Source organism: Macaca thibetana, chromosome 9, assembly GCF_024542745.1.
Source record: "Macaca thibetana thibetana isolate TM-01 chromosome 9, ASM2454274v1, whole genome shotgun sequence".
NCBI lineage: Eukaryota > Metazoa > Chordata > Mammalia > Primates > Cercopithecidae > Macaca > Macaca thibetana.
In genome coordinates this window covers 88,649,277-88,657,095 of record NC_065586.1, presented here as the reverse complement: position 1 = coordinate 88,657,095, position 7,819 = coordinate 88,649,277, and the positions used below count along the sequence as shown (strand labels likewise).

Below are 7,819 nucleotides of genomic sequence, written 5' to 3'. Positions count from 1 at the left end.
GGTGTTCTGTATATATCTGTTAAGTCCATTCGTTCCAAGGTATAGTTTAAATCCATTGTTTCTTTGTTGACTTTCTGTCTTGATGACCTGCCTAGTGCTATCAGTGGAATATTGAAGTCCCCCACTATTATTATGTTGCTGTCTATCTCATTTCTTAGTTCTATTAGTAATTGTTTTATAAATTTGGGACCTCCAGTGTTAGGTGTACATATGTTTAGGATTGTGCTATTTTCCTGTTGGACAAGGCCTTTTACCATTATATAATGTCCCTCTTTGTTTCTTTTTTTTTTTTTTTTCCAAGCCAAACTGTATCCAGCTTTATTAAAGATACTTTCCATAAACAATCATGGTATTTCAGGCAGGACATGGGCAGACAATCGTTAACAGTATACAACAACTTTCAAACTCCCTTCTTTAATGGACTACCAAAAATCAGAAAGCCACTATAAAACCCAATGAAGCCTTCATCTGATGCTCTGAACAGGGAAAGTTTAGAGTGAGGGTTGACATTTCACATTTAGCATGTTGTTTAACAACTTTTCACAAGCCGACCCTGACTTTCAGGAAGTGAAATGAAAATGGCATAATTTATCTGGAGATCCACAATCTAGAAATGGAACCAATGCTGTTTTGACAGGTGCCCTCTCAGTGGCATCACTGGAAAGTCCAGATTGCCTGACACACTGGTAACCAATGACTAGGGGTCAGGTCCCAACAGATGTCTGGGCTTAAGGGAGTTAAGTCTATGCTGAAAGATGGAAAGGGAGAAGAGGACATAAAAACAAATTTGTTTTTCCATACCACAAGGCTTTTGTGCCAAGATGGCCTTGTGTGTCAAAGTAGGGACTCCCTCCTCCTGGGAACCAAGAGGAAGCCTCTCAAAACTAGAAGGGAAAGGTGTTTTCCCCACATCAATCCAGCTGTGGAGACATTCTATTAGTGACATATGCCCCTTCCCCCAAAAACAACAATAAAGTGTTCTGTGTGCTAACAACATAGCTTTAAAAAAAAAAAAAGTAAAACAAAATTCTGTATTTTTATAAAACTTGATAAAAAATAGTATTTCAAACTGTACAGTCACCAGAAGTACACAGTTATCAAAAATGCACACACTTCACTTGGCATCTCCAGCACCTTCAGCTTTCTGTGCCTGGTCTGTTTTGGCATCTCCGTTTTCTGCAGGGTTATTCCCCTCCTTGCCAGCATCAGCTTCCCTTTGGGTACCTTCTCTCCCTTCTTTGCAGGGGCCTTTTTAGGCTTGGGCTCTGGCTTTGGAGGAGCAGGTTTAGCAGACAACCTCGCGGATCTTCTCTGTGGTTCGTCCTTCACCTTGGCTTTATCTCCTTTAGCATCCCCTTCAGCCTCTCTCTTGGGCATGGTGGCGACGGTGGCAGGACGTAGGTGCTAGACGCGGGATGCAGCGCGTGCGCTGGCTTTGGTTGGTCCGGGGGTCGTTCTTGCCTCTTCTTCTTCACACTGCTCCCCCTCTTTGTTTCTTTTAACTGCTGTTGCTTTAAAGTTTGTTTTCTCTGATATAAGAATAGCTACTCTTGCTCACTTTTGGTGTCCATTTGCATGAAATGCCTTTTTCCACCCCTTTACTTTAAGTTTATGTGAGTCCTTATGTGTTAAGTGAGTCTCCTGAAGGCAGCAGATAGTTGGTTGGTGAGTTCTTATCCATTCTGCAGTTATGTATCTTTTAAGTGGAGCATTTAGGCCGTTTGCATTCAATGATAGTATTGAGATGTGAGGTACCAGTCTGTTCATCATGCTATTTGTTGCTTGTGTACCTTGGTTTTTTTGTTTTTGCTTTTTAAGTTGTATTTTTCTTTTATAGGTTCTGTGTGATTTATGCTTTAAAGAGGCTATGTTTTGATGCATTTCCAGGATTTGTTTCAAGATTTAGAGCTCCTTTTAGCAGTTCTTATAGTGGTGGCTTGATAGTAGCGAATTCTCTCAGCATTTGTTTGTCTGAAAAAGATTATCTTTCCTTCATATATGATGCTTAGTTTCACTGGATACAAAAATCACATGATCATCCTATAGGCTATCTTTAAACACTGTGTTGGAGCCAGGCACAGTGGCTCACGCCTGTAATCTCAGCACTTTGAGAGGCCAAGTCAGGAGGATCGCTTGAGCACAGGAGTTTAAGACCAGCCTGGACAACATAGGGAGAACCTGGCTCTACAAAAAAATTTAAAATTAGCAGGGCATGGTGACTCACTCCTATAATACCAGCTACTTGGGAGGCTGAAGTGAGTAGATTGCTTGAGCCCAGAGGTCAAGGCTGCAGTGAGCCATGATCTCACCACTGTACTCCAGCCTGGGCAACAGAGCAAGACCCTGTGTCAAGTAAATAAATATCTCTTTGGGTAGACCCTGAAATGGTTTCTTTTTACAATATGCTCCTCTAATACCACCCCAAAGATGACTGTCACTCCCAGCCTGTACCTGAATGTCTTTATTTCCCTTTGTAATGCCCTCTAGGATACCACTCATAACATCATGGGCTGTCTTGCGTCTTTGCATCCCAAGGGCCTAGCCCAGGGGAAATGTTAGATGTTCATTAAATATTTGTTGAATGCATGGATAGATGGATATAGAGAATCATTAATTTAACACACAGTGTTCAAAGTACAGACCTTCCTTATGATGGTTAGAGAAGTATTGATCATTGTCACTAGTTTAATCATATTGGTTTCTCCCAGGAAGGATTAAAGAGGAATTTTGGAGCATGGGGCACTAGCAGAGAAGAGACAAGGAGGCAGGCCTGCGTCAGGACATCAGTGAGCAGCCAGGAAGAAAGCTGAAGGATAGGGTGAGGGGGTGAAGAGTCGCAGGTAATTTTCCAAACTAGGAGCACATTATTCTTCTTGCCAAAGGCTTTCACTCTCCTGAGATTTAATTTAAAAATTTAAAACAACAACAACAACAAAAAAAAACCCAACTATTTTCTTTCTATTTCTCCCTGAAAAGCCAAGGTGTCCTCTAACCAAAAAAAAAGGAAAAAAACCAAAACAAAAAAAAACCTTGCAAAGACTTAATTTGAGAATCTCGGGGGAAAATGGTATAGCTCAAAGAGAGGCATCAGCAATGGCCCCAGGCTATACAATTTGAACAATGTATTTATTTATTTTTATTTTTATTTTTTTGAGGTAGAATCTCACTCTTTCGCCCAGGCTGGAGTGCAGTGGTGCAATCTCAGCTCACTGCAACCTCCGCCTCCCGGGTTCAAGTGATTCTCCTGCCTCAGCCTCCTGAGAAGCTGGGATTACAGGCTTCTGCCACCACACCAGGCTAATTTTTGTATTTTTAGTTAGCGATGGGCTTTCACCATGTTGTCCAAGCTGGTCTTGAACTCCTGACCTCAAGTAATCCTCCCGCCTCTGCCTCCCAAAGTGCTGGGATTACAGGCGTGAGCCACCCATCCAGCTGAACAAACATATTTAATTTCTCAATCTCTGACGGACTTTCCATTCTCCTTTCTAACAATGATGCTATTTTCACCATCAAAAAGAGGCTGTCTTGTCCATTGTTGTTCTAAAAATAGCAACAGTAAATTAGAACTAGCTTACATGTCCATCAACGGGAAAATGGTTAAATAAACTACGGACTACTATGGAACAGTTTAAAAGAATGAGGGTGATACATCTACCAATAGGAAGAGTTTTCAAAGTCATATTGTTAAATGAGAAAAGCGAATTGAAAGAAATTATACTATGTCATCAAAAAAATATTTTTTTTGAAACAGGGTCTCATTCTATCACCCAGTTAGAGTGCAGTGGTAAGGTCACAGCTCACTGCAACCTTGAGCTCCTGGGCTCAAATGATCCTCCTGACTCAGCCTCTCGAGTGGCTGGGACTACAGGTACATGCCGTGACACTCAGCTCACTAAGCTTTTTTATAAAAACACACACATAGGCTGGGCATGGTGGCTCATGCCTGTAATCCCAACACTTTGGGAGGCCGAGACAGGAGGATTACCTGAGGTCAGGAGTTCGAGACCAGCATGGCCAACATGGTGAAACCCTGTCTCTACTAAAAATACAAAAATTAGCCAGTCATGGTGGTCGGCACCTATAATCCCAACTACTCAGGAGGCCGAAGCAGGAAAACTGCTTGAACCCAGGAGGTGGAGGTTGCCATGAGCTGAGATTGCGCCACATCACTCCAGCATGGGCAACAAGAGCGAAACTCCATCTCAAAAAAAAAAAATTAAAAAAAATTAAATGAAATAAAACACACACATCAAAGACATGCTTTACATATATGTAAAATCATACAAAATAGATCCAGAAACACCACACTGCTAACCGTGGCCACTTCTGGAGAGAGAATTAGGACCAGAGGCAAAGGGGTAAAAGGTAACTTTTGCTTTAGCTGTATTGAGAACAACGACAAAAACCCCTCAAATTATGGCCTTTTCTCTGGGAAAACAAAAAGGGAGACACTCACCATTTATTAATTCACATTCTGGTGGATCTCTCATACTGTTGGCTGATGGGGTCATCACCTGCAAGGGTAGAACCAGTGCCTTTGTACTTTACATAATCTGTGTCTCTGTTGTCCAATATGATTGCCACATGTGGTTACTGAGCATTTGAAGTGTGGTTAGGCTGAATTGAGATAGACTGTAAGTCTAAAAATATATGCCATAATTCAAAGATTTAACATGGAAAAAAGTAAACTACCTCATTAATAATTTTGTATCACATGTTATTACATGATATTATTGATTATTTGTTGACATGGCATATTCAATAGAATATACTATTAAAATTAATGTTACTTGTTTCTTTTACTTTTTAAAATGTGGCTGCTAGAAGAGTTTAAATTACATAGGTATAGGTGGCTCAGGCTCACATTACATATTTATTGGACAGCGCCAGTCTAGGTGATAAAAATTTTATACATACTGATTCCCTGAATAATTGTATAAATTACTGCATTTATATCGTAAACAAATTTTTCCACCTAAGAAAAGTTAGATGTGTGCTTCCACAACTTTGAATCCATTTTGGCTGGTTTACATCCAAAAAGTACACTGATATCTCCAGGACCTTAAACTGAGCTTCTGTTTCCCCATCTGTAATATTACCCACCTTCTAGTATGTTATAGTGATGTTTATAAGGGATCATTTACTCAAGGTCCTTAGTCTACAACTGTCTAAATGTGAAGTCCTCTTTGGGCTGGAAGACTAAAGCATATTATGGTTTTACCCCTCCCTGTCCTTCAATGGCCCTGCAAAAGCCCAATAAATGTTAGTGTCCTCCTCCTTCCTCTATTCAGTTGTAAGAAAAGCATTCATTCACCTATCAATTGTTCCACGTGGGTTTTTTTGTTGTTGTTGTTGTTGTTGTTTTTTTGAGACAGAGTCTCACTCTGTTGCCCAGGCTGGAGTACAGTGGCACCATCTTGGCTCACTGCAACCTCCACCTCCTGGTTCAAGTGATTCTTGTGCCTCAGCCTCCCAAATAGTTGGATTACAGGCGCATACCACCATGACCGGTTTTTCGTTTGTTTGTTTGCTTGCTTGCTTGTTTTGTATTTTTAGTAGAGAGGGAGTTTCACCATGTTGGCCAGGCTGGTCTGGAACTCCTGACCTCAGGTGATCCACCTGCCTCGGCCTCCCAAGGTGCTGGGATTACAGGCGTGAGCCACTGCACCCGGCCCCACCTGGATTTTTTTAAATGACTTTTTCCAAGTTAACTCCACTTAATATATTATCTCTTTCTGTTTTTTGTTTGTTTGTTTGTTTGTTTGTTTCCTTCTTTTGGATTTGTTCATCATATTCTAAAATTAACACTTTATTCTCAAAGCTCCTTGTTCTCTAAGAAACCACCACCAGGTACCCACCTCCTCCCCGCTGCCCTCCCACTGTGTCCCCTGCAAATACAGACTTCCTAGAAAACCATTTCCTACAGCCTCAGTGATTTGGACATAGCTGTGTGTTTGAAGCAACCATTTCCTTACATGCTCTAATTTCACTTTCAAGTTATATGTCCTTGGTTATTTGGTTCTCTAATTACAGATCCCCTTTTCTAGAAAGGAAGTAAAAATCATTTTACTGTATGTTGTAGCACTGAAATCTGTTTCCCAATCTTTTATTATAAAAGAAATTGAACTTACACTGTTTAAGATCTATTAAATTTCCTGCAGGCAAATTATTCTTCAATTTTTAAAAAAGCAATTGAGCCAGTTGTTTTTTCTCTCTCTAAAGAAAAAAAAAATGTTTCGCTCTAGTTCTTGGTTGGTATTTCTAACAAGGGGTCTTACTAGACAAAAGGGATAACAACAACTGACATGTATGCGTGCTTATTATAAATTAAACACTGTACATGTACTTGATATTTAATATTTCCAACAATGATTCCTGAACCCTGCCTAGGGAGAAATCGCTAGGTACGTTCATTACCCTGTCTTCTGTGTGTCCTTTTTTTTGTTGTGTGATCGGAAAACCTCAGGTCCCAGGCTTCCCAATACTGGTTTTGAATATTCACACCCGAAGTCACTAATCTTTCTTGTTAACACCTTGTAGTTTGGCCCTTGATTAATTAAATCAGTGATTAGCACTTCTACAATAAGTGTTAATCTCTCTTTTGAAATATCTCAAAGCCCAACCCTTTACTGAGGCTTTCTGCCCCAGTCAGAGTATACTGGAAAGGATTTCCCTATTGTGAGCAATATCTACAAGGCATTTCCCCTGCACGCCACCAGTTTGGGAAAGGCCTGCTTCAAAGTCTTGCTGCGAAATTAAAGTACAGAATTATAGGCCCAGGTTTGCACCTACTGCATGCGGTAGACTCCAGCTGAGTACAGCTAGTGATCCTGTTAAAAGCAGGGGCCAGGCTGGGTGCAGCGGTTCATGCCTGTAATCCCAGCACTTTGGGAGGCTGAGGTGGGCAGATCGCTTGAGGTTAAGAGTTCAAGACCAGCCTGGCCAACATGGTAAAACTCTGTCTCTACAAAAATGCAAAAATTACCCAGGCATGGTGGCCCACAACGATAGTCCCAGTTACTCAAGAGGCTGAGGTGGGAGGAACACTTGAGCCCAGGAAGTCAAGACTGCAGTAAGCCGAGATCATGCCACTGCACTCCGGCCTGGGTAACCAGAGCGAGACTCTGTCTCAAAAAAAAGACGGAGTCTCGCTCTGTCGCCCAGGCTGGAGTGCAGTGGCGCGATCTCGGCTCACTGCAAGCTCTGCCTCCCGGGTTCACGCCATTCTCCTGCCTCAGCCTCCCGAGTAGCTGGGACTACAGGCGCCCACAACCGCGCCCGGCTAATTTTTTGTATTTTTAGTAGAGACGGGGTTTCACCGTGGTCTCGATCTCCTGACCTTGTGATCCGCCCGCCTCGGCCTCCCAAAGTGCTGGGATTACAGGCGTGAGCCACCGCGCCCGGCCTTATTTTTTTGTTTTTTAAAGCAGGGGCCAGATTCTTTTGCAAAGCTGGAGGCCTTAATCAATAAGAAATAAAAATGATTTAAAAAAAAAAAAAAGAAGAAGAAGAAGAAAAGGAGCCAGATTCTTCAACACCGGGAGACCAAAACCAATAAACCTCCAGAGGGCACCCCCAGCAGTTCAGTCTGGGACGAGGGGACTCGAGGCCGGACAGAGCCGAGCTAGGCCCTGTTGTTGGGTTTCCAGTCACCCAGATGCTCAGTTGCTCAAGTGTGACAACTAGGGCCTTCTCAGAAGCAGCCGGTACAGCCTTAAATGCTTCAGCTGGCAGGTGTGAAGGCCTCCAGCTCTCCGAGAGTCATTTTCTTCCTGACAATGAGTGTCTACGAACTAACGAATAAAATTTGAGATGGACC

General features: G+C 42.1%; 1 pseudogene across 1 annotated transcript; it reads right to left on the bottom strand.

The window, feature by feature from the left end:
• Positions 1-278: 278 nt before the first annotated feature.
• LOC126962055 (non-histone chromosomal protein HMG-17-like) lies at positions 279-1,377 on the bottom strand (annotated as a pseudogene). The gene has a single exon (XR_007728571.1). The product of XR_007728571.1 is annotated as a non-histone chromosomal protein HMG-17-like (transcript).
• Between the last annotated feature and the right edge of the window lie 6,442 nt (positions 1,378-7,819).